Here is a 27,860-nt window from a genome sequence, read left to right as displayed (position 1 = left end):
CCGTCACCACCACCGCCAGCCACCGAAAGAACGCTAGCTTGGCTTCCGCTTCCTCTTGCTCCGCCCCTTCCTGCTACGTCAGCAAGTCCAACGGGGCATGGAAGATCTTTAAATCCCATAACCCTTACAAGGGGTGAGAGTAGAGCACAGTCCAGAGTAGGTCTTGGGGGTAACTGAATTGGCAGCAGTGACATCTGGAATTCCCAGCTCACAGATGGTAAGGAGATAGCACAATTGCTCAGGAGGAAATCACAGGACCCGTTTGCTGACACTGGGTACAGAACTCTATTGCATTGCCCATAATTGGATCTGGTTTGCAGTCCTGCGTTGTAGTTCCAGGACAGAGAGAAGCAACAGGGATTCTGGGAAGACAAAGCTTAACAAAGTCAAAACAACATTCATACATGTTGCGGACACCATCATCAATTCACTTTCTGCCTGTGAAATCAACACAGACCCACAAACAAAGTCTGAGAACTCAACACAAATCGTCAGTACAGTCCCAGGACCTCTGAAACCATCCTCCAGGACTTCTGTAAACAGACAACAAGAAAAATCTTCTTTCAGGGCTTCCAATAAGGTCCCAAAGTTTCTGTACAAAGTATCACAAACAAAAATCAATACAAATAGAACAGACAGTTCCTGGCCACCACAAAGTTCCCCTACTCAATTCTTTTGTGAATTAGGTACTTGGTAAAGGTTGACAGAACTAATACTAAATGCCTTAATTCAGAATTAATTAATTAATTAAGAAGCCTAGTTTGTTAAAAGTTACTGCTCAAGGAGCCACAGCAAATGATGGGGAATTTGAGGAGGATAGTGGGTGGAGGTGGGGGAGAATTTGGATCAGTGTCCACTAAACCACCTTACTCAATGTAATGGAAATGCAATTTAAAGATCTTCCCTGCCCCTAGGCTAAAGTGCACCTGGAGACTGGGGTGGGAGGCTTGTTTTTCAGTTGATACTTTTTGATTGGCCAGTGGGTCCAAAAGGTTGTTACATTCTCTGAGCCAGGAGAAGGCTATATAAGTCCTGATGTGTAGCTTTGTTTTGGGACTCACTTTGAGAAGTGTTCTGTGATTTGATCTGAATTCTGGGAAGCCGTTGTTGAGAGTCCCCCGGCTTTGAAAAACCCAGAATGTGGAAACCCAGATGTTGACTGGGTATGGATGTAATGGTTGGACAGTTTGGAAATCTGTCTATTTGATGTTTCTGTCTTGATAATTATGCCTGTATACTTTGAGGTTCAGGGTGCTGACCTTTCCTCCTGAACAAGGTAAACGATATATGTCTGACTGATTAAAGTAAGCTTGTTAACCCATTTTGAGTTGCTTTCCTTTAACAAAGCAGATCCAAGAACCTGTGTGAGCAGGCACCCTGGGGACACTGGGGTGCTTGCTGCTACACTCAAACACATGATAACTCTAAGCTTGACCCTGCTTTCTGGATTGCCTTGACCCTCTATCATAAAGCCAGAAAATGTGGCATCTAGAAAAGACTTTAGGTCTCATCTAAATCAACCTCCCTTATTTTTGAGATGAGGTAACTGAGGCCCAGGGAGGTTATAGGGTATTTCCAGGAGCACAGAGCTAATTAATGGCAGATTCAGGAAAAGGGTTTTAGTCTCGTAACTTTAACATTCTGCTTCTCCTTTGCCTCTTAGTAGTTTTTAAAAGACCCCCAAAGGGCCTGAATTCTGAAGAATAGTTTTCCTTTGGCATGTTTATTTCTAACTCAAACTAGTGCTCACGGGCACCAAACTTTAGCAGCAACCACACTGGCATACCCAGGATGGCTGCTAGCATGGGTCCTTAGATCTGCTTTACTAAGAAAGATAGATGTTCAAGGGGTCAACAGTCTTTTAATTACATTCATTAGTTCAGGGGACAAGTCAGCATCCTGAACTTCAGAGAAAATACAGGCAGAGAAATAAATAGACCAAGAGACAGGGCTCTAACTGCCTGAATCAACTGTATACTTTACATACATCCCTGGATCAAGGGAACCTTTACATCTGAGCAGTCCAGGAGCTCTGAACATATGGCTACTCAGAATCTCAAACAGGCAATCACAAGGTCCTTCTCATAAGTGAGACCCCAAAGGAAAATACCAACTCAGAATATATATACACTTCTCAGAGTCAGAAGGCATCACAACCCTCCTGACTCAGTGCCTAATTAGAAATTAGTAAAAGGAGTGAAAGCCTTTCTACAAGCAAGCCTCCCCTAAGCAAGCTTCCCTTAATGGGCTCCATGTGAGACCTATTAATTGGTGGGGAGTATCTTATATCCTATTAATATTTCACAAAAAGAGAATCTTTATATTTGCTTCACAAAGTGGTCAACTGAGGGACCACAGGTTCTGATTCTCCCATTTCCTGATGTCAATCCTCCCTGAGACCTGCTTCATAATTCTGAGTAACCTCAGTGATGTCACTTTTAGGTGAACCAGAAATCTACAGAAAGGCCTAATTGATCTGACATTTGGGGTAGGGGGAGGGACTGGATCTATAATTTCAATTACATAGGGAACCCCAAATCAGGAGACTCTGAAACTCAGAATCTCAGAGAGTTGCTTAGAGCAGGTTAGAGGTTAAGTGACCTATCCAGGATTGCACACAGCCTATGTGAGTCAGAAGAGAAACTTGGACTCAGGCTTTTCTAGCTACAAGTCTACCATTCTATGCTGCCTCTCTGGCCTTAAATGATATGAAAAACAGATAAACAAAATGTTCCATGTAAGTGAATTTTCCAGATAGCTGAAGTTTACCCCAATAAACACGAAGTTTATTTAAAAAAAAAATTGGGGGGAGCGGAGCCAAGATGGCAGAGTAGAAGCATGACCTTCCCGGCGGCTCTGGCTTCCACCCTCCCCAATCCATGTAAAAAGGGGACTCTAAACAAACTTTGGAGCTGCAGAACCCGCAAAATGACACAGAGAAGCTAACCTCCCGCTGAGGACAGCCCAGCAGGCCGGCAGGAATCGGCCAGCGCAGCGCTCTGGGAGCCGAGCCCAGCACCACGCAGAGGCTTTAGCCCCAGGGCAGGCCTGACCAGCCGCCAGCCAGAGGGACTCCAGATCAGCCGTTTCCATATTTATCAATACATAGATGCAAAGGACAAGGTGAGAGGCCAGTGCAGTCTGGACTTTGGGACCCAGTAAGTGGGAGTGCATAGCTTTTACTCCCGGGGCGAGAAACCGCTGAGACACCGGCACAGCCAGCCAGTGCCATGCTGCGGCTTCAGCTCCTGGCCTGCAGAGTGTAGGGGGACCAAGCACCAGTCTGAGGGGTAATTGCTCTTGCTTTAACCTGCTTGGATCTGGATTGCAGTCTAGGGTGGAGGTCCTGGGGTGTGTGTCCAGCTTGCCAGAGAGTGTGAAGACATCAGAGAGGGTACCCATCTAATACCTCCAGCAGCTGAGAAAACCCCAGTGTTTGGGACGAAAACTCCCCTGTCTGGTGGCAGAGTCCTACTGTGGCAAAAAGCCCAAAAGTCAAATCATTGAGTGGCAAAATGAGCAGGCAAAGGAATCAAAGCAGACAGAAGATTCCAACATTACACTCCTATTTTGGGGATAAGAAGGAGCAAGGCATGGAACAGGAGGAAAACAGTGAAGTCAGAACTCCTGCACCAAAAGCTTCAAAGGAAAATACAAGCTGGTTACAGGCCATAGAGGACCTTAAGAAGCAGATAAGAGAAGTGGAGGAAAAATTGGGAAGAGAAATGAGAACAATGCAAGAAAATTATGAAATGAGAGTCAACAGCCTGACTGAAGAAAATAATACCTTAAAAAACAGACTGACTCAAATGGCAAAGGAGGCTCAAAAAGGCAATGAGGAGAAGAATGCCTTAAAAAGTCGAATTTGCCAGAAGGAAAAAGAATCTCAAAAGCTCACTGAAGAGAATCATTTCTTCAGAATTAGATTGGAGCAAATGGAAGCTAATGACTTTATGAGAACTCAAGATACTACTAAACAGATCCAAATAAATGAAAAAATAGAAGACAATGTGAAATATCTCATTGGGAAAACCACTGACCTGGAAAATAGATCCAGGAGAGATAATTTAAAAATTATTGGACTACCTGAAAGCCATGACCAAAGTAAGAACCTAGAAATCATCCTCCAGGAAGTTCTCAAAGAAAACTGCCCTGATGTTTTAGAACGAGAGGGCAAAATAGAGGTTGAAAGAATCCACCGATCACCTCCTGAAAAAGATCCCAAAAAGGAAACTCCTAAGAATATTATAGCCAGGTTTTGGAATTCCCAGATTAAGGAGAGAATATTACAAGCAGCCAGGAAGAAACAATTTAAATATTGTGGAAACACAATCAGGATAACCCAGGATCTGGCAGCTTCTACACTGAGGGATCGAAGGGCTTGGAATGTGATATTCCAGAGGTCAAGGGAGCTGGGATTAAAACCAAGAGTCACCTACCCAGCAAAACTGAGTATCATGTTTCAGGGGAAAATATGGTCATTCAGTGGAATAGAGGACTTTCAAGCATTCTTGCTGAAAAAACCAGAGTTGAATAGAAAATTTGACATTCAGATACAAGAAGCAAGAGAAGCATGAGAAGGTAAACAGGGAAAAGAAATCATAAGGAACTTATCAAAGTTGAACTATTAACATTCCTACATGGAAAAACAATAATTGTAACTTATGAAACTTTTCTCAGTAGTTGAAGGGATTATATATATACATACATATATATATATATATATATATGTCTTTATATGAGGGTATGTGGGCATATGAATACATATGTGAATATGTGTATATACGTTTACAGGTATACATAGATAGAGGACACGGGACCAATTTAACAGGAAGGGATGATACTTAAAAGGTGAAATTAAGAGGTGAGAGGAATATAATGAGAGGAGATGGGGAGAGACAGATTGGGGCAAACTATCTCATACAGAAGAGGCAAGGGAAAATGGTTACAATGGAAGGGAAGAATAGGAAGGCAAAAGGGAATGGGTCAACCTTATTCCTATTGAATCTGGCTTGAGGAGGGAAATACACACTAAATAGGGGATCTCACCCTCCAGGAGAATGGGGGGGAAGGGGATGAGAGGGGGGATGATGGAAGGGAGGGCAGGCTGGGGAGGAGGGAAGTTGGAAGCATCCACTTTTGAAAAGGGACAGGAGCAAGGCATAGAATAGAACAAGTGGGAGGTGGGATAGGAGGGAGGGAAATATAGTCAGCCTTTTACAATATATCTACTATGTTATTGTTTTGCATTAGCCTCACATGTACAACCTATACTGAACTGCTTGTCTCCCCAGTGGGAGTGGGTGGCGGGGGAAAGGAATGAATCTGGAAATGAAAGTTTTAAAATCAAATATTCAAATATATATATATATATGTATATATATACATATATATATATATACATATGTGTGTATACTATTATTAATACCATCTTACAGGTAATTAAGAAGTAAGATATACAGGCACTGAGGCAAAGAAAACCACTGGAAAAGTCCAAACGGGTATGGGAGAAAATATGGGAGAGAGCAGATTGGAGGTGGGGATATCCTGTGGGACTGCTGTTTTGGGGGGATGGGTAGGGGAAAAACGGGGAGAAAATTTGTAACTCAAAATCTGGTGGAAACGAATGATGTAAATCAGAAGTTAATAAACCATTAAAAAAAAACCCAATTTGGATGACAAACTTCTAAATATAGATTCCATATGTGCCAAACTTCTTAAACATAGCACCCCAAGACATGATTCAACCTTTTATTTTTGAAGAAGGATGATTGCAATGACTCCAAAATCATTGTTTATTAATTATATGTGTGTACATATATGTATATATGTATGTCTACATGAACATATTGGTCATTTGAAGATTTATTTTGAGGATTTTATTTGAGAATTGTCTATATTCAGACCACTGTGATTAACTTTTCTTGATGAATCAAGGCCATCATTATGATTAATATCAATTACTGTCCTATGCTGTTACAATGGTACACTAAGATTTTTTAAAAAGTATTTTATTTTTCCCCAATTATATGTCAAAACCATTTTTAGCATTTGTTTTTACAATATTTTGAGTTCCAAATTTTTTTCCCTCTGTCTCTCCCCTCCCTTCTTCCCAAAATGGTAGGCAATTTAAAAAAATTACTTAACTATGTTTAGTTTTCAACATTCACCTCCATAAGCTTTTGAGTTTTAAATTTTCTCCTCCTCCCTTCCATTCTCCTTCCCCAATATGGCATACAATCTAATATAGGCTCTACATGTACATTTTTATTAAACATATTTTTACATTAAGCATGTTGTATAGAAGAATTAGAATGGATGAAAAGAACCACAAGAAAGAAAAAACAAAACAAAAGAGCAAATAGTGTGCTTCAATCTGCATTCAGACTCCATAGTTCTTTCTCTGGATATGGATGGCATTTTCCCTTATGAGTCTTTTGGAGTTGTCTTAGGTCCTTAATGGTAGGCAATCTGATATAGGTTATATATATGCAAATATGTAAAACATATTTCCATATTAGTTACAGTCATGAAAGAAGAATGTGATCAAAAGGAAAAAAAAAGAAGAAAAAAATTAAATGAAAAAAGTATACTTCAATCTGCATTCAGAATCCATCAGGTATTTATCTGGATGTGGATAGCACTTTCCATCCCGAGTCTTTCAGAACTGTCTTAGATCATTGTGTTGCTGAAAAGAGCTAAGTCATTCATAGTTTATCATCACACAATGTTGTTGATACTGTATACAATGTTCTCCTGGTTCTGCTCACTTCACTTTCCATCAATTCATACAAGTCTTTCCAAGTTTTTCTGAAATCTGCCTCCTCCTCATTTCTTATTGTACAATAGTATTCCATTACATTCATATGCCACAGCTTGTTTAGTCATTCCCCAATTAATGGGCATCCCCTCAATTTTCAACATTTTGCCACCAAAAAAAGGGATGCTGCAAGTATTTTTGTACAGGTAGGTCCTTTTTCCTTTTTTTTTTTTTATCTCTTCAGGATATAGACCTAGTAGTGGTATTGTCGGATTAGAGAGTATGCACAGTTTGGTTGCCTTTTGGGTATAGTTCCAAATTGCTCTCCAGAATGGTTGGATCAGATCACAATTCTACCAACAATGTATCAGTGTCCCAATTTTCCCTCATCCCTTTCAAATCCAACATTTTCCTTTTTTGTCGTATTATCCAACCTAATAGGTATGAGGTGGCACCTCAGAGTTATTTTAATTTGTACTTTTCTAACCAATGGTGATTTAGAACATTTTTTCATATGAATATAGATAGCTTTGATTTCTTCTTCTGAAAACTGCCTGTTCATATCCTTTGACTATTTATCAATTGGGGAATGACTGGCATTCTTTCACTTTTTAAAAAGTATTTGGGGTTAAGTAACTTGCTCAAGGTTACACGGCCAGTTATTTCTGGGTGTGGTGCTAAGTATCAGAGCCCAGATTTGATCCCAGGTCATCCTGACTCTGGGGTTGGTGCTCTTACTCACTGCACCACCGGGCTACCCCATGACTGGTATTCTTATAAATTTGACTCGATTCTCTATATATTTGAGAAATGAGACCTTTATCAGAAATACTTTTTGCAAAAACATTCCCCCAGTTTTCTGCTCTCCTTGTAATTTTGGTTGAATTGGTTTTGTTTGTGCAAAGGCTTTTAATTTTAATATAGTCAAAATTCTATGAAGAGGTTTTTGAGGTTGTGTACTGCTATGCTTTTTTATATTTGTTTGGTTGAGTTTTTCTGGTTTCTTTCAGACAGCTAGGTGGTGAATGGATAGAGCACTTGACCTAGAGTCAGGAAGACCTGAGTTCAAATTTAGCCCCAGATATTTACTAGCTATACAGACCTGGGAGTCATTCAACCTCTGTCTCAGTTTTCTCAACTGTAAAATGTAGAAAATAATAGCACCTTCCTCCCTTATTCTCTCCCAGAGTTGCTATAAGGATCAAATGAGATTATATTTGTAAAACGCTTAGCACAGCACCTGATTCACTGTAGGTGCTAAATAAATGCTTTTTTTCCCCTTCCTTCTTCTTCTTTCACTATTGTTGTACTGAGAATCAGCAAGTGAGACCATTAATCATTTAAAATGGAGTTTAATAGCGGAGCTTAATAGCCGGCAACTGCCAGGGGTGAACACAACCCAAATCAGGCAGCCCCGAGATGTATATTCTCAGGGATCATATAGACAAAAGCCACAACAAAACTGTTACCTAGGGGAAACCACAACTTGACAGTTGTTATGAGCAAGAGGGGAAAATACAGAAGCCAAAAGGTAGCAATCAGTTCTTTGCCTAAACATCAGTTTGTTGTCCAACTGGAAAGTCTCCAAGTCTATTCTGAGAACTAGGGATAGGGGTTGAGGGGGGGGCCTTTGGGTTCCAGGTGGCAGGTTTGGGCAGGTCTCCTAGGTGGACTTTGTTTCAGGCAAGTCTCCTAGGCAAACTTACCTAAGATGGGAGAGGTGGGGGAGGTTCACAAAATGGTGGTTACAACAATATTAAGATTTTAGTTTTCTCTTTTTTTCTATCCCCATTAACTGGCTTCTTCCTTACTGTCAAAAGCACCATGCCTCCCCTCTTCTCAAAAACTCTCACTTGATCTTAGCTAGCTAGCATCCTATATCCTACCTTTTGTAGATGAACTGCTTAAGATAGGTGTTCTCTGGTGTCTCCACTTCCTTTCCTCACACTCTCTTTAACTGTCTGAAGTCAGGCTTCCAACAGGACCATTCAACTGAAACTGCACTCTCCAAAGTTACCAGTGTTTCTTAATTGTCAAATCAAATGGCCTTTGTTCAATTCTTATCCTTCTTGACCTTTCTGCAGTCTTGGATAGTCAATCACCCTGTTCTTGTTACTCTAGGTTTTTGTAACATCACTCTCTCTTGATTCTCCTACTTTTCTGAACATTTCTCAGTCTTCTTTGATGGCTCTTTATGTCACATCCCATAATAGTGGGTGTTTCTCAAGGCTCTATTCTGGGCTCTCTTCTCTCTCTGTTGTTTTCTTTAATGATCTCATCAGCTCCTGTGGATTCAATTATCTTCTCAATGCAGATTATTGTCAGGTGTATTTATCCAACCCTAAATTTTCTCCTGAATTCCAGTTTCATATCTCCAACTGCCTACTGGACATGCTGAACTAGATGTCCCAGAGACATCTTAAGCTCAACATGTCTAAAATTGAACTCATTGACTTTTCTCTTGATCCTTCTTTTCTTCTTAACTTTCCTATTACAACCAAAGGTACTGGCATCTTACCAGTCACCCAGGTTCAAAACTTAAGCATTATCCTCAACTCTTCATTTCCTTTCATTCTGCACCCTCCCCATCATACACACACATCCACCAAGTCCTATCCATTCGACCTACTCTCCTCTGATATTGCCACCCTCATTACCTCCTGCCAGGATTATTACAGTAATCTTCTGGTTGACCTCATTCTCCTCATACTAGTTCATTCTCCCCTCACCTGTCAAATTGATCTTTCTAAAGAATAGTCTTAACCTGGAGCTCTCCACTGACTTTTGTTGATCATCGTGATGGCTCGTGTAATGGGAATGCAGATTTGGAAGATCTTCCCTGCCCCTAGGCTAAAGTGCACCTGAAGCCTGGGGGGGGAGGCTTGTTTTTCAGTAGATACTTCTTGATTGGCCAGTGAGTCAATAAGGTTGTTACATTCTCTGAGCCAGGAGAAGGCTATATAAGCCCTGATGTGTAGCTTTGTTTTGGGGGCTCACTTTGAGAAGTGTTCTGTGATTTGATCTGGATTCTGGGAAGCCATTGTCCAGAGCCCCCCTGGCTTTGAAAAACCCAGATGTTGAAACCCAGATGTTGACTGGGTATGGATGTAATGGTTGGACAGTTTGGAAATCTGTCTACTTGATCTGTTTCTGTCTTGATAATTCTGCCTGTATACTTTGAAGTTCAGGGTGCTGACCTTTTTCCCCTGAACTAGGTGAATGATACATGTTTGACTAATTAAAGTAAGCTTGTTAACCCATTTTGAGTTGCTTTCCTTTATCAAAGCAGATCCAAGAACCTGTATTGGCAGCAACCCTGAGGACACTTGGGGTGCTTGCTGCTACAGCTCGTAGACTCAGATCAAGGCTATGTACTAAAAGATAACCAGCCTGATCTTATTAAGAAGAGACTTTTTAAAAAATATATATTTTCTTTTCCCCCCAATTACATGTTAAAACAATTTTTAACATTTGCTTTTTATTTCAAGTTTTGAGTTTCAAGTTCTATCCCTTCCTCTCTCCCTTCCCTACCCCTCCTTGGTATAAGTTCAATATAGGTTATACATCTATAATCATGTAAAACATTTCCATATTATTTATTTTGTACAATAAGATTTGAACAAAAAAAAGAATGAAAGAAAGAAAAATGAAAAATAGCATGCTTCAGTTTGTATTCAGACAATTTCAGTTCTTTCTCTGGAGGCAAATAGCATGCTTCATCATGAGTCCTTTGGGATTGACTTGGATTGTATTGCTGAGAATTGCTACATCATTCAAAGTAGGAAAAGACTTCCTTGCCAATGAATCCCAGTAGTTGGGAAGAGAGAGTAGCAAATGATTGTGAGGAGCTGAAGCCCAGCAGATGGTAGCATAGATTAGCTAAGAGACCACAGCCACATTCAAGATGCTTATCATTACAACACAACATCCAGGATAAAGAGCATACCAGAAACTTTGCACTTAATAAATATGGCTTAAGAGTTATGTGTTACCCTAGTCACACATGTCCTTCTGTTCATGTTCTACATAGATTCCCTAGTCATATAGGTTACTGACAAGTATGTTCTCTATGAGTGGGATACACCCTCCGTGAGGACTCCTCACAATAGAGAGAGACTCTTTTGGAGCTAAGACAGACTTTTTGTAAGACCTGACAGGCCTAAGTTCTGGTTTCCTAAGGAATTATACAATTCAGGACCCTTATCCTCCTTCCCTTGCTGTCGATAAACATTAAGTCCTTTAGGAATCACTTAGGACCCTTCCCCCTCCTTCACTTTAGCGTTTGCCAAATAAGGACATGTACATTTGGATTGGCTATGCCCTATTTCCCTGTTCTTTGTCTTTTTCGTGCCCAGACTGTAAGCCCGCCTCCCAGTCAATGAGAATGAGGTGGGCTGTCTTCTTTTTCTTTGTCTTTTTCGTGCCCAGACTGTAAGCCTGCCTCCCAATCAGGGGGAACGAGGTGGGCTGTCTTGTTTTTCTTTGTCTATTTTTGCACCTAGATTGTAAGCCCATCTCCCAACCAATCAATGAGAATGAACGATAGTGACTGTAATAGTAATGAAATTTGAAGATCCCTTTGTATTGTCAAGCTGAGAGGTACTTAGCACCTAGTTTCAAATTAAGCCTCTGTTGAAGAAACAGAAGGTATGAACCCCTGTTATTGAAGTAACAGGAAAGAGCTGAACAGGGAACCCCCATTGCTGACATGACAGGAAGGGGCTGAACAGGGAGAAGCTAATACCATATTTAAGGAAGAGCACAAGCTAGACAGTCAGAATTCCCTGGGGTAAGCATTGTGGAGGTATGGCAGCTGCTGTTGAACTGAAGACTGAACTGAGAATTGAGAAGAACTGAAAAGAGGAATGAGAATTGAGAACTGAGACAGAATTTCTTGAAGCAAGTCACATGGAGGCTGGATAAAGTGATTTTGATTTTGAGAAAAGAGCTTATAGTGCTGAAGACTTCCAAGGGCCAGCTGGAGCTGCTGAGGATTTCCAAGGACCAGCAGAAGATTGAGGAAGCATGACTGTGGTGCTGGTACTTTGTACAAATGTTGTTGTGACTTTGTTAATGTGTATAAATGTTCTTGTGGCTTGTCTTGTCTTCCCAGGAACAGAGACTGAAGGATTTGGACTGGACACTGTGAGTCCCAGTGTGGAGCAGGAATGCAAGAAGAGCTGGACAAGGAGCTGGGAGCTGTCTGCATTTGAACTCAGGTGGCAGTTGGTTAGATTCAGGTGGGAGCTGGGACCATGGAAGAGGAACCATGGGAGCTGAAAGCCTGCCCTGAGTCAAGATGAAAAGACCTCTCTGTGGGTACTGTGTAGTGACTGATGAAATTGTCTTGAGGAGTGACTGATGAAATTGTAATTTACTTGTGACCTAGGGGTGGATGGTTTTTGTATTTTTCACTACCCCTTAAGAGGGTACTAAGTAGTGACTGTTAAGTTGTAACTTAATTGCATCCCATGGGTGGAGAACTTTGACTTTTGTACTTGAGACCCTTAAGGAGGAAAACCTCCTTAAGGATATTGAATGATTGAGTTACTAAATGATTGAGTTACTAAAACTTTGTTAAAAACTATATGGCCATTTTAGTGATAAGTTGTTGTGTTGTGACATGGTGAATACTGTACTTTGATTTTCTGTGATAATTTGTAACATTGTGTATGCTATACCTTGATTTTCTGTGAATGTTTTACTCTGATTTGTTATTGAATAAATGGAGAGTTTTCTATACTACATAATCAGAACCTTGAAAGCTATTTACAGCAGCAGTCCTCTGGAAAGCTGCTCATGCTTGGCTTTACAGTGACAGACTGGGATTTGTTTATACTAAAATAAAATATGCTAAAACAAACAAAGATAATACAAACATTATTTTCCTCATTTTTCAGTTGAAGAAACTGATTTTCAGAGAATTTAAGTAACATGGCAATAGTCACGCAGCAATCTTGTTTTATCTTCTGCAACATGCCTCATTTCACTGGTCTGCACTGGTGGAAGGGATGTCCTTTTCTCACAAGAACTGAATAAAAACTTCCTGTTATTCCCTGAAAATACCTCTGACTTTTAATTTTTGTGTAGGGGATTTTGGGGGTCTCCATATGCCACACATCCTACATGTATCTCAGCAATAAAGTTTCCTAACATTTTCTTTTTTAAACATTTGCTCATTTCATAAAAATTCATTAAACACCTACTATGTGCTAAGTACCAAGCTCTGGGCATACAAAAAGAGGCAAAAGACAATCATTGCCCTCAAGGAGCTTACAATTTTATGGGAGAGACAATATGCAAATTAATCTGTGTGTGTGTGTTCTTACACACATACAGAGCAAGTTATATACAGGATATATAGGAAATAATTTTAAAATGTTCCCTGGTCCTACAACCTTGGTTGTTTGATAACCTGGAGGAGATATAATTATCCTTATATAAGTGAAAGGATCTATTCATATCACTTTCTTTGAGATACTGTTTGAGTAAACATCTTTTATTAAACTAAAGTGTCTTCTTACTGGCTGGTAAAAGTGGACACATTGGTGGGGGCTTGTGAGCTGTGGTTTTGAGAGGGTGTTAGTGCACAAAATCCCCCAAACCTGGCATAACATTTCTAAGAGCTGAAAAGTGAGAAAGCACTCTAGATTCTAGATCTGTTTCTAATCTCCCAGGAACTTGAAATCCAAATAACCAAGCTTCTCATAATTGTATTTAAGGTAAGAATAAATAAGCTTTGAATGCCACACCTGAAAATTTATTAGTAGCATCCATGAGCTTTAGTGATATTTATTCAGATCATCCCATTGACCTTTCTATTGGCTTTCTATTTTGTGGTTTTGTTCTGAATAGTTGATAAAAGATTAGATAAATTACTTTCAGCTAAATGAGATGTATTAAGAAAAAGGGGCAAAAGTATGTTGGGTATCGAGGAAGGTGCCAAGAGGAATTTTAACAATCATGAAATGTAAAGTATCTGGACACATTTTCCCAGCAGACAAGTGTAAACTTTTAGGAAATTAAGAAACAAAGATGTAACATCAACAAATAAGGAAAAAACCAATGGGAAATCTGTAGAATGTAATAAAAAGCACCTTTCTCACGTCTTTAAGTAGATGTAGTTCCTGAAGAGTGGGATTGTGGTCCCAATTGCGACTGAGCTTTGTCCTAACCATTTAAAATACAATTAGGGAGAAAATCAGCAGTTGTTAGGGTCCCTGGTTTAAAGTTGGGAAACAAAAGTGCCGGGTGGTTAGCATGCAGATCATACTTGAATAGGCTGAAAGAAGGCACATTAGGATGCTGGGCACCTGGGACTTTTTGGCTGGGAATAAAGAAAGGCCTGAATATTGGCCTTCAGGCGGACAATTCTAATAGTTAATCCTCTTTGTTACGGTCCATTTACATGTTAGAAGATCCAGAAGACAGGAAGCACAGAATGGGCCTTTGAATTTTCTTCTTAGAGTTTGTTTCCTATTAATCTTTCTGAGAGAAGAATCATAATGTCTTACCAACTGTTCTGAAGCTTTCAAAAGTAGATTTTTCTTTCAGTTTACAAGGCCCTAACAAGTTAAGAAGAAAGAAAACAAGTTAACTCTGGTTAAATGTTATTTTTGTGGGGTTTCCCCCAAACTTAAAATAGCTGTTTCCATGTCAATAAACTGGGCAATATCATCTTTGCATTTTCATTTATGAGATTTTTAAATAATAAAGCACAGTGATTAGCATATAGCAAGTGCTTAATAAATGCTTATTTATTTATTCATGCTTTAGCAGTAGTCTGAGAATGTCATGACTGGATGGGACTTTAAACATCATTCATCTCATTGAACTCTCATTTTACTGGGCAGATGACTGAGGTTTAGAAAGATGAAGTATTTCACCAGAGGTCACACAGACAGTAGAACAAACTGGGATGAGAACTGGGTCTCCTGAACTTGGTACAAATTATCTTTGTCCTATCTCACCCTATCTCATAGCCATAGGAGTGAGTTTCCCAGTCAGCATCTGAGGAAGGAAGTGAATGTAAGAAAGTGTGAGAAAGTAGAATTTGTTGTTTAGTCTTTTCAGGTGTGACATAGTCTTCATGATTCCATTTAGGATTTTTTAGCAAATATACTAGAGTGGTTTGGTATTTATTTCCTTCTTCAGTTCATTTTACAGATAAGGAAATTGAGGCAAATAGTGTTAAGTGACTTGCCCAAGGTCACACAGCTAGTAAGTATCTAGAGCCAGATTTGGCCTCATGAAGATGACGGCTCTTGATTCCAGGCTTGGCACTCTAGCCACTACACCATTTCGCTGCCCTAAGAAAAATAGCATGATTTATTGGAAAGAGCACCAGACCTGGAATTAAGAGTTCTGAGTTCAGAGACCTTCTTTGTTAGTGCCTTGCTGTGTAACTATTGCCATGTTACTTAAACTTTCTGAAACTCAGTTTCTTCAACTGAAAAAAGAGGAAAATAATGTTTGTATTATCTTTCTCCCAGGGTTACAGTGAGGAAAACCACATAGCTTCTTCATTCTGTTTCTATTTTAATTTCTTTTAAAATTTTCCAGGAAATGTCAGTCCTTTGAATTGAGTTCCATCTTTAGAGAAGAGTTCAACTTGAAGGTTTGCAAAGCAATGATTAATCCAATTAGATTTGTCTTACTCCAGGGCACATCAGTAATAATGCATTTGGAAGGTTGCCAGAAAGATCCTTACCCATCCTCAAAGTCTCCTCTATCTGCCCTGCCTATACCTGCAATTTCCATATGACCAATTAAGAGGTATACAGTGATTTCTTCTAAATATAGCCAAAATGCAAACACTTCAAATCATTATTGGCCATTAATACCTTAGAGTCAACACATTTATCAGATTTGCCAGTCATTTACCAAGCTGAGGCAATGGGAGCCAAGACTGGAAAATTTCCAAGGGACATTAGGGATCAAGAATGTTATGTTGATTGGAAAAATTCCTAGCTTGGGGACAGGGAAGAAGTAGTGGGGAAGAACATGGCAACCATAATGGGGCAAATGAGGAAGGGGGACATGGAAAGAAAGAAGTTGCTGAAGAGAAGAAAGAAGGGGGCTGTGACAAACTTCCTCATTTTAAAATTATAGTTTAAGTTATAATCTCTTAGAATGTTAAAACTAAGGCAAACATCTGGTCTAACCCATAATTTTATACAAATTTTACCAAAAAAATTAAACTTTACAAATGTGTGCCTATATATATGTTCCTTTGCTTTTTCCACTGATACTGTATGTATTTGTGATAGTGTGCTCCATGTTTATGGGGAAATGTTTTCTTGCTACTTTTATTCCTATACTTTTTTAATTATATGAAGCTAAAAAAGTTCTTATATAATTACCTTATAATTAGATGTCTTTGCTTTGAACATTATATCTCCAGCTGACTATTGGAGGCAAACACTTTGGTGGGGGCTTGTGTACTATGATTTTGGTGGGTATGGAACTACAGTGTAATTTGAACCCAGAGCAGACATATCTGAGGGACCAGCCCTGCACATTGAGGGTTGTTCCCAGATGCTATTTTGGTACCCCTTGCAGTTGGCACATAATAAGCACTTAATAAGTGTTGAATTTAACTCACAAATATCCAAGACTGTTCACTTCAGACAACCAGGCATGTGCCTTCTCAGGAATTCTTTCCTAATATAAATTGGCTAAGACCAATAATCTAGCTCTTTCTACCTGGCATCATGCCAGCTTGAGCAGCTGGTGTATATTTAGGTCCCTCTGAGGTAGTGAGGAGTCCCTTGGAATATGCTCTGAAGAGATTATCTATCACCTAAATAAGAGACATGATCTTGGCAAGCAGAAATGAGTAAGACTCTACTGACAAATACTGGAGGAATTAAAAATCAAGAAAATAGTTACTTGGAATAACATTGTGCAGATTGTTGTGGGTTTTTTTTAAAGACATGTGACTGTCACCCTGTCAAGTCTTTTAACTGCTGTCAGCCTCAATTTCCTCATTTATAAAGTGGGAATATTAATATGAACTATCTGCCAGGGTTGTTATGAAGATAGTAAGATAATATCTATAAAGTGCTTTGCAAATGTGATAGCCCAGCTATTACATTTTCACTATCATTGTCCTTAATAGAGAGGGTGATTTTGTATTTTCAGTTCAACACAGGTGGGAAGAAGGTAGTACTGGATTTCTTTAAAATTCTAGTGCTTTTTGAATGAATTACAAGAAGAACCATGAGAAGTAAAGTCACGTGGCAGTTGGCTGCTTGAAAGCCCTTCCAGCCACATAGTTGGTATTTAATAAATGCTTGTTGACTTGACTAGATTCAGATTTCTGGATCCTCTGTCAAGTCCATTTCCAAAGGACAGTCTTCACTGCATGTTCTGAAAAATCCTGATAAAGATCCTACCTATTTCTATTTCTTAAATAGTATTTTATTTTTTCCAATTACATGAAAAAACAATTTTTAATATTCATTTAAAAAAATTTGAGTTCCAAATGTCTCCCTCCATCTCTCATTATCCCCTCCCCAAGTCGGTAAACAATTTGATATAAGTTAAGGGTGTGCAATCATCTCTTACCTATTTCTAGACCTTTGGAGCTATTGTGAATATGGACCTCTGACTTTTTCTCTGCATAAATATCCATCCTTTGGAAATCTAACCTGTTTAGCTTCTTTGTTCCTCATGTCCACATCTCAGAAGGAAGAGAGAAACAGAAGATAGCCATTCCACTTAATTCTGGGTTGGAAATGAGAGAAAAGAGAAAGTAAGATAATTTATAACCATTTCAGTTGGTGAAATATGTCATATTTAAATATGTAATCAGAGAATATTAGAGTTGGATGGCAATGATCTCCAAAGTCAACCCCTTCATTTAGGATAAGAGGAAATTGAACCCCTAGAGAAGTTAAATAACCTTACCAAGGTTACATAGCTAGTCTGGAACCTCAGATCACAATGTCAGTGTTCTTTCTTTCTGTTTCATGAATTTATGCCATAGATGTCATTCATTGAATCTAGGGCTTGGAAGGGAGCTCAAGATTCATTTAGACCAGTGGTGCTTTGCCTTTTCTGTGCCATGGACCTTTTTGTAAGTCTGGAGTAGTTGATGGACCTGTCTAGGAAGAATGTTTTAAATTACTATATTCATACTTAAGATAAATTATGAAATTTATGAAATGAATTAATGAAAATAAAGACGTTATTTTCTTTCTTCCTTTCTTCACACAGTGCTGATGGGTTAGCCACAAATATAATTATTTTAAGTATGTCTGTAATATGATAGTAGGCTACTGAAAAAAAGGAAGATCATCCTTAGTCCCTTCCCCTAATTCAATCCCTGCCTTTAACTTCTATACCAAATTATTAGCATTTGCATTCCTAAAATGCTGGCAGTCAAATTATTTTTAACAAGCTATTTTCCAAGACATATACATTGTATAATCTTGCATAAAGAACCCCAAACTGAAGGGCTGTTATTAACTGCAGACAGAATAGATATCTGCATATATGGTGTGGTTTGAGAGGCATTGAACCTTCTCCTTCCTCCAAACCAAAAACATCTCCCCCAGTGACCAGCTGCAGTGTCTAACATCCCACCATGAGTCAGTCATTCCTTTGGCATACAGTATTTTTAAATTAAATTTTATTTTTTAAAATAAACAAAGATCAATTCTCTCACTCTCACCCTATCTCCACCTTGGAAAAAGAAAAAAGAAAACCTTTGTAACAATTATGCACAGTCATGCAAAACAAATTCTCAAGTTGGCCACATCTAAAAAATGTATGCCTCATTCTGCACCTTGCATCCATCAATCAGCTCTCTGTCAGGAGGTGGGTTATATGTTCCAGCATCAGTGTTGACATATAGTACTGAAGACCATTGTTAAAATTTCATTAGTTCATTTGCCCATATAACAAATATTTGTTAATTACCTGCTATGTACAAGGCAATGTTATTCATATTAAAGTAGGGGCGGGAGTGACTATAAGAAAATATGACAATCTCTGAACTCAAGAAGTTTATACCCAAGTTGGAAAGGTAAAATATTGTAATGCAACCACATTGAGTATTGAATTGGGAATACGTTGTGCTCTAACTATTTACGTATCTGATACCTTGCCAGCAAGATCCCAGGAAGGGTAAGATACCAGCTGCCTTTCAAGATCTCATGAGGTCAAAAAAGACATGAACAGCAGGTGGTCTTATCTCCAACACAAGTTTACCTGGGAGACCATGAGCTTATAACTTGCGACCCACTGGGGAAAAGGCAATTCTAGCAGGCTCAGCTAGCCTTTATTTCCTATTGGTCATAATAACACTTTTAATTAGTTCTGAGAGTCAGAGACCTATAGGTATACTAAAGAGACAATCCCTAACCCTAAGGCTTCTTAACTTCCAGTTGACCTCGAAGTATTAGGACAACTCTTTGAGTTCTGGAGAGGAGTGTGTGTGTCTGTGTCTGTGTCTGTGTATATACCTGCACACGTATATGTTGGAGGGTAGGGTCCATCATGCATGTCCAATATCACGCTCATTTTAACACAGCTGCCTAGAATGTCACTGAACCTGCTAGAAGGGGGGGGGGAAGACATAAAAAAATAAAAACATTGAACTAGATTAGAATCTTAACTGAGGGTCCATAGGTAAATTTCAGGAAAGTCTGTGAATTTGGGTGGGGGGGAAATAATGTCTTTATTTTCATTAACCTTTAATTGAATTTCATAATTTACCTTAAGTATGAATATAGTAATTAAAAAAATTCTTCCTACACAGGTCCATCAACTACCCCAGACTTACAAAGAGGTCCATGGCACAGAAAAGGCAAAGTACCACTGGTCTAAATGAATCTTGAGCTCCCTTCCAAGCCCTAGATTCAATGAATGAATGGCATAAATTCATGAAACAAGAAACAATTTAATGCAGATAGCTAAGAGATCTGTGATGTCAGTGAATGGGGAAGATTGTGAGACTTGGGGTAGTCAAGGACAGCTTCATGGAGGACATGGGACACGGGCTGATTCTTGAAGGATGAACAGAATTTGGATGGTTAGGGAGGAGAAAAGGCATTCCTGGCAGATGAGCCATAGTTTAGAACTAGGAATGCACATGGGATGTTCAGGGGACAGTGAGGAGGCCTATCTGGCTATGCTGAAGGGTTTGTTTCTGGAACAATGGAGATGGGGTGGGAGAGTGGGACCAGAATATGAAGAGCTTTGAATGCCATATTGAGGAATTTGGATTTCTCCTGTAGGTAATAAGGAACCATCGAAGGTTTCTGATTTTCAGTGGGAAGTGACCTCAAAAATAATATTTTAGAAAGATTAATCTAGCAATCGTGGGTCTCTGGACTTCCTAACAAGGTTCAGAAATTTTATCTGTCCTCCTTCTTCCCTCTTCAGTGAAAATGCCTGCCATTTTTTCCAGTTGGCATCAAATGGTAAGGTGTAGCACAGTGAATAGGGCACTGGGCCTGGAGTCAGGAAAACTCATCTTCCTGAGTTCAAATCCAGCCTCAGACACTTACTAGCTGTGTCACCCTGGGCAGTAACTTAACCTTGTTTGCTTCATTTTCCTCATCTGTAAAATGAGCTGGAAAAGGAAATGGCAAACCACTCTAGTATCTTTTCCAAGAAAACCTGAAAGTGGGCCATGAAGAGTCAGACACAAATTAAAAATGACTGTATTGAAAATTAAATGGTTGACCACCACTCCCTCAATTTGTAAAATAGATATTTTGGTCCTCTCTTCTCTCTCTTCCTCTCCTCTTCTAAATTTTGTCCCCACCCCAAATAAAAATCCAGTCAGAATGGATAGAATTCAGCAAAGCAGAAAAAGACTTTTTCAAAACATTGGTGGGGGGGAGGGGAGGAGGGAAGAGTTTCATCTTTCCCTAAGTGATTTTGGACTCTATTCATACTCCAAGTGAATAGACAGTTTAGTCAGAGCACCTGATACAAAGAAAACCCAGATAATATCAATCCAGATGGTTTGAGATTTAAACATTCTCTCTAAACTCTCTAGAGTAATTGCCATTGCAATGTCCCTAGGAGAGTCCTGGCCTAGAAGGCAGAACTCCAAGTATATAACATGCCCATGGTTTTTCCCGCTTGCAGCAGCTCTGTTAAAGTCACCACAGTACACCTCTTACCTCTGCCTGCATTTATTTCCCCTTCCACTTCTTGGCCTGGACATACAATCTAATTTCAGCAAAGGAAGGGCCCATTTTTAAACTTGTTATTTAGCTGTGCTGGCTGGGGCACAAGGAACTGCTTTTCCATAGGTCAGACAGGAAACCAATTCATTTGTCTGGGGTTTGAACCCTGGTCTCTGGGTCCTAACTATAAATATACAGAGACATAACCTCTCTGTTGCCACAAATTTCCTCTCATGTACCAGTGCTGAGAGGGTTGTGATGGAGTGTTTGTTGTCTGTCTGTGACATGTGGCTCCTTCATGTCTTAGTGGTATAATTAGCTTTTACTAATGAGCAGATTTGTTTTTCCCCCTAAATGTTTATTTGTTTCTAATCTATAAAAAATTTTAGCATTTGGTTTATATTCTTATTTTGAGTTCCAAATTCTCTCTTTCCTTCCCCTCCCTCCTCGTTGAGAAGATATAGACCATACATGTGAAGTTATACAAAGCATATTTCCATATTAGCCATGTTGTGGAAGAAAATAGACAAAAAAACCCCGCTGAAAACCAAAAACATAAAAAATAAAGAAAGTTTTTAAAAGTATGGTTCAATCTTCATACAGACTCCATCAATTCTTTCTCTGAAGATGGATAGAATTTTTCATCATGAATCCTTTGGAATTGTCTTGGATCATTGTATTGATTCAAATACCTGTCATTCATAGCTGATGATTGTAAAATATTGCTGTTTCTGTGTGCAGTATTCTTTTGGTTCTGTTCACTTCAGTTTGCATCAGTTCATACAAATCTTTCCAGGTTTTCTGAAAGCATTCTGCTCATTTCTTACAGTGCAATAACATTCCGTCTCAATCATATAGCCCATCTTGTTCAGCCATTCCTAGTTGGTATCCCCACAATTTCCAGTCATTTGCCAACACAAAGAAAGCTGCTATAAATATTTTTTAGAACAAAAAGGTTTTTTTTAATTTTTCCCCCTAATTATATTTGGAAACAGATCTAGGAGTGGCATTGCTCAGTCAAAGGGTATAGGCAATTTAATAATCCTTTGGACATAATTTCAGGTTGTTCTCCAAAATGGTTGGTTCAGTTCACATTTCTACTAACAGTTTTTCCACATCCCTTACAACATTTTTCATTTTCCCCTTCTATTATTTTAGCCAATCTGATAGATACAAAATGATATCTCAAGATTGTTTTAATTTGTATTTCTCTAAGTAATAATGATTTAAAACATTTTTTTCATATGACTATAAATTGTTTTGATTTCTTCATTGGAAAGCTGCCTATCTTTGACCATTTATCAATTGGAGAATGACTCAAATTCTTATAAATTTAACAATGTTCTTTATATATTTTAGATATGAGACCTTTATCTGAGAATCTATACATTTTTCCCTCAATTTTATTTTTTCCTTCTGATCTTGGCTACATTCATTTTATTTGTACAAAAACTTTTTTAAATTTGATGCAATCAAAATCCATTTTATACCTCACACTACTCTATATTTCTTGTCTATTCATAAATTATTCACCTATCCATAAGTCTGAACAAAAAATTATTTTTACTGAACTAGAAAAAACAGCGACCAAATTCATTTGGAAGAACAAAAAGTCAAGAATATAAAAGGAACTAATAAAAATGTAAAGGAAGGATGGTTAATAGTACCAGATCTTAAACTATATTATAAGGCAGTAATTATCAAAACTATCTGGTTCTGGCTAAAAAATAGAAAAACAGAGCAGTAGAACAGAATAGTCGTACAATTAACAGCAGAAATTATAGTAACGTTGTATTTGACAAATATAAAGACAAGTTTTGGGGATAAGAATTCATTATTTGGTAAAAAAAAAAATTGTTGGGAAACCTAGAAAGCACCCTGACAGAAATTGGGTGTAGACCAACATCTGACACCATTTGCCAAGATAAGATCAAAATAGATACATGACGTAGGTATAAAGAGAGCTATTACAAGAACATCTGAAGAGCGTGGAATATATTACCCATAAAGCCTGAATTTAAGGCCTTTTACAACATGGCTCCTCACATAAACTTTTGCTGTATTCAGTCATGTCTGACTCTTTGTGATCCCTTTTGGTATTTTCTTAGATGCTGAAGTGCTTTGCCATTTCCTTTCTGCTGCTCATTTTATATATGAGGAAATGGAAGCAAACAGGATTAAGTGACTTGCCCAGGGTCATACAACTAGTAAGTGTCTGAGGGCAGATGTGAACTCAAGATGAGTCTTCCTCACTCTAGGCTCTGCACTCTATCCACTGTGCCACCTAGCTGACCCAAAACTGGGCTCACCTTGTATCTTTTCAGTCTTGTTCTATTCTGTTTTCCTCCACTAACACTACACTTAGTATTCACATTACTACCCTGCACTTTGAGCCAAACTGGATTACTAATCTGTATCCTGAATTCAATACTCCATTTCTCACTTCTGTATATTTGCACAAACCATCTCCTAAAACTGAGATGTGCTCCTTCCTCATCAACACTTCTCAGAATCCTTTTCTTCCTCCAATGCTCGACTCAAGTGCTAACTCTTCCATGAAGCCTTTCCTGATTCCCCTCTGCTTACCCCCAGTTATGAGTTCTTTCTTCCTACCTCAGTGGTCTTTGTATTATAGTGTCCCAAACGTCATAGGGTAGCTTGTATCCCCCCAGAATTGTTTCATTTGTGATTTTATATTCCCTAGTAGTAGTTGCTTATTGAGATGTTTGTTGGATTGAACTGAATTGAGTTTCTGGGAAGGTTTATCCTGGTAAATTCTGTGAGATTTCTCTCTAGGAAACAAATGACACAATTAAAAGAAATCTAGAAAGGTTTGTTAAAGATTATGATATTCTGAGCAAGAAACTCCAAAGTCCTTAGGGGCAGGAATGGTGTTTTCATTATTATTGATTGAAGGTTGAGGACTCAGAAGTGATTGGTAGATTTGAGAAAGGAGGTAGCTGACTAAGATGAAAATAGAATCTGGATTACTTGATTATCACTGAAAATAGAAGAATGGCAGATTCTTGGCCAGGTATGAAGTTCATTTAAGGAATGCTAGTAATAACATGTGTAGTGAGGAAGATTAGTCAAGATGGCAAGTCAGGAGAAAGCAAAGTAACTCAGTTATACCCCAAACTACTTGAACAAAGATCTAAGATAAGCTTTAAAAGAAAGAAAAGTAAATGAACCTACTCACCTAGTGTTCAATTAACCCAAAGACCCAAGATCCTGCAGTAAGAACTTGTTGTTTGACAAAAACTGCTAAGAAAACTAGATAGCAGTCAAGAAGAAAATAGGTTTAGGCCAACTCCTTATACCATATATGAAGATTAGCACCAAGAGATACATGACCTACATATAAAAGGTCATATCATAAATCAATTAGAGAAATATGGAAGAAAATACCCTTCAGAATTCTGATTTTGAAAGAGTTCATGGCCAAACTGGAGAGAGAGAGGATCACAGAAATTAAAATGGACAATTTTGATTGCATAAAATTAAGAATTTTGCTTAAATCCAATGCACCTAAGATTATAAGGAAAACAGTTAAGCAGGAAAAAATGTATGGAGCAAATTTCTCTGATAAGGAACTATATCAAATGTGCAAGAATAACAGCCATTCCTCAGGGGCGGCCAGGTAGCACAGCGAGTAAGAGCAGCGAGTAAGGCTCCAGTGTTGGGATGACCTGGGGATAGAATCCGGGCTCAGACACTTAGCACCCACCCAGAAACACCTGGCCATGTAACCTTGAGCAAGTTACTTAACCCCGATTGCTTAAAAAAAAACCAAACAAACAAAAAAAGAAAGTTGGCTGGATCACTAAGGTAAGTGTTTTGCCCATTTTCTTTCTTTCTTTTTTTTTTGGTTTGTTTTGCAGGCATTTGTAGTCAAGTGACTTGCCCAAAGTCACATGGCTAGTAAGTGTATCAAGTGTCTGAGGCCAGATTTGAACTCAGGTCCTCCTGACACCAGGGCCGGTGCTCTATTCACTGCGCCACCTAGCCGCCCCCGTTTTGCCCATTTTCATACAGCCACGTGATCAAAGATGGGTCTTGACCTGACCTTTGGTCTTCTTGATTCTGAAACCACTCCTTTCTCCACTACACCAAACTTACTCAGGCATATCACTTGTAATTTATTATAGGAAAGGCATTAGAGTCCAAAGAGTTACAACAGTGAACTGATGATTCTGGCTAAAGTAATCTTTCCCCACCCTGCTTTCTTGTAGCAAATTATTAACTCAGAAATTATAACATATATGTCTTCAGGATGCCACTTTTACTACTTCCAATTGTTTTGGTATTTTATTGTTATATAACTTTTCACACGTTTGTCTCTTCCCCTCTACTAGATTGCCAACTCCTTGAGGTCAAAACCCATGTCTTAAACTTCTTTAGATTCTTCAATAGTGTTTATTACATATTCACAACAAAGTGTTCAAAAAGTCTTTTCATTATATTAAAAAAATAGATTGGGGGAGGCTAGGTGGCCCAGTGAATATAGCACCAGCCCTGGAATCAGGAGGAACTGAGCTCAAATCCATCCTCAGTCACTTAAGACTTACTAGCCATATGACCTTGGACAAGTCACTTAACCCCAATTGCCCTGCCTTCCCTCCTCCAAAAAAAGCAAACAAATAAAAATAGATTAACCACCGCCAAACAGGCCAACCATATTGTACTATATATATTATATTATTTATAGTCACAACCCAGAATAAGATATCTAATGGAACATTGAAATGATAGTTCAGTTCTCCTGTATTCCAGAGCCACACATACCTAAAATAATTCTGTGGTTTCCTTCTAAGCAAACAGGAATTACCTTGTACTCCCAAGTCCTCTTTATGTCCCAGTGAAAGTCTTGAGACTCACCTGTGTAGAACAATAATTTTCTTCTCCAATTTAACCATATGCCCACCAGTGTGGACAAGAGTTAATCAGTTAATCAGTCAACAAACATTTATTAAGTGCCAGACACAGGGAAAAAAAGGAAAGGTGACATTTTGAGAATCTGCCCTCTCTACTCAACTTACCATTCCAGACTACTCTATGTTCTTTCTTTGGGGGTCTCCAGACAGATTTCTTGCCTGCAGTTTTTTTAGGGGGTGGGGCATATGCCACTAACAACCTGAAGGCACTTGAGTGTGGGTGTTCACAGCATGCTGCTCTGGAAGGCTGTGTGGTCTCATAGGCAGCTCCTGGAATTCAGCTGCTCACGCCTCCTGGGCTCCCCGGGGGTAGCTGAACCTCTTTCTGTAAGACCTGGCTAATACCCAATCTGACAACACTCCTGACCTGACTGAGCACAATTGTGCCTCTAAATCCTCTTTGTGTTTTTGGAAGCTGTGAGCCTCTGAAACAAAGACAAGGGCATTATGGTTATGCCCCTCCTGGGGGAGACTAGGGAGTCTGAGCCTGTGTTGTCAGCTCAGACCATGGTGAGAAATGTGTTTCTGGGGGATTCGGATCTAATCCAGGGGAATGTTGAACAATTCTTCCAGCATGAGAGAAGGTGTAAATCAAGTGAACATGAGGCCATCTTGACATAAAGAAGAGAACTCACCATTATTGAATGGATTTGAAAGTATCCACATCCTTCACGCAGTATCTGGAGAGCAGCCTGCTGCCAGATGTTAGCTGGCCTGTTGGGTTAAATGTAAGGCCTCATACTCACTCAGCTCAAGTATCTCCGTGGTGAGAGGAAGGAGACCCTACACTGACTGAGTGAGCAGGAATCAAGAGTCTTGCTCTAAGCATGGTGAGCTGGGGTCACCCACATCCCAGCTGGGTTCAAAGACGCAGCCATTTGGCTACCTGTAACCCTCCCAGTAGAGCACTTCCACGATGTATGCAGTGGGCTGGGGGTAGTGGCGACTGCTGGGGGTGCTATGGGATATCTTTCTCGCCCTATTTTAAGGGAAAGCTGGGGCACTGGATTACACAAAGGCATCATGTATCTCCTCAAAGTTGACATGGGAAGATGAAGACAGAAATAATGTGATGAAGGTTTATAAAGTTATAGGATCATAGATGTGGAGCTAAAAAGAACTTTAGAAGTCACCTTGTTCAAACCATTCATCTTTTAGCTAAGAAAGCTGAGACCCAGAGTAGCACAACGGCTTGTCCAAGGTCATACCGATTATTGCTCTTGTTTGATCATTTCTGTAGTGTCTAACTCCTTGAGATGCCATGTGGGCTTTCTTGGCAAAGATACTGGAGGGGTTTGCCATTTCCTTCCCCAGTTCATTTTACAGATGAGGAAACTGAGGCAAACAAGGTGAAGTGACTTGTCTAGGGTCACACAGATACAGTAAGTAGCCCAAACATTTAGATGGTTGGAAAAGTCTTCTGAGCAGTAATAGCAAACAGAAGGAACAAGGCTGGCTTGAGTTGAGGTCATTTTGTGGTTGGGAAGGGCCAAGGAGAGAACGCTGGGCACAGAGTTCATGCCCAGAAGCTTCTGCAAATCAGACATTCTAAGAATTATCATCTTGGCTCTGACATGATCTCTTCAAGTGCCTTAAAGAATCGATCTCAATTGAGAAACTTCCCTCTTTGGAAGTCTGCTTCGATCCCTAGGAAGTTGGCTCAGCCCCACCCAGTCCAAGTCACTTCCATGTCTCCTATACATGCACATACCTTCACTCTGAACTCTTTTTAGGAGTGAATAGCATGATGGATCTTAGATGGATCTCATGCTAACTGTGTCTTTGGGAATTCAAGATCACAGTGACTTTGTCCCCTATGGAGGGACAGCTGAAGTGAATAGAGTGCTGAGACTGGAGTCAGGAAGATCCAAGTTCAAATCCCATTACAGATACTAGCTGTGGGACCCTGAGCAAGTCGCTTTATCTCTGTCTCAGTTTCCTCAACTGTAAAAGGAAAGTAATTGTAAAATGTGAACTCATAACTCCCAGGGTGGTCGTTAAGGATCAAATGGAATAATA

At 39.3% G+C, this 27,860-nt stretch overlaps 1 long non-coding RNA gene across 2 annotated transcripts; it reads right to left on the bottom strand.

Moving 5' to 3' along the window:
- Positions 1-13,431: 13,431 nt before the first annotated feature.
- Positions 13,432-26,284, bottom strand: LOC138167221 (uncharacterized). 2 transcript variants are annotated; one of them, XR_011169828.1, is made up of 3 exons: positions 25,947-26,284; positions 17,330-17,488; positions 13,432-14,325 (listed from the first exon to the last, which is right to left on the bottom strand). It is a non-coding gene; the product is annotated as an uncharacterized lncRNA (long non-coding RNA). The 2 variants fall into 2 exon arrangements; XR_011169827.1 differs by lacking the exon at positions 25,947-26,284 and adding an exon at positions 17,672-17,808.
- Positions 26,285-27,860: the final 1,576 nt, after the last annotated feature.

The sequence above is a fragment of the Petaurus breviceps genome, unplaced genomic scaffold (genome assembly GCF_028583685.1).
Source record: "Petaurus breviceps papuanus isolate PSGF00001 unplaced genomic scaffold, PetGlider_PUasm1.0 229, whole genome shotgun sequence".
NCBI classification, from domain to species: Eukaryota; Metazoa; Chordata; class Mammalia; order Diprotodontia; family Petauridae; genus Petaurus; species Petaurus breviceps.
Note: the sequence above shows the minus strand (reverse complement) of the source record. Positions and strands in the feature narration are given on the sequence as shown.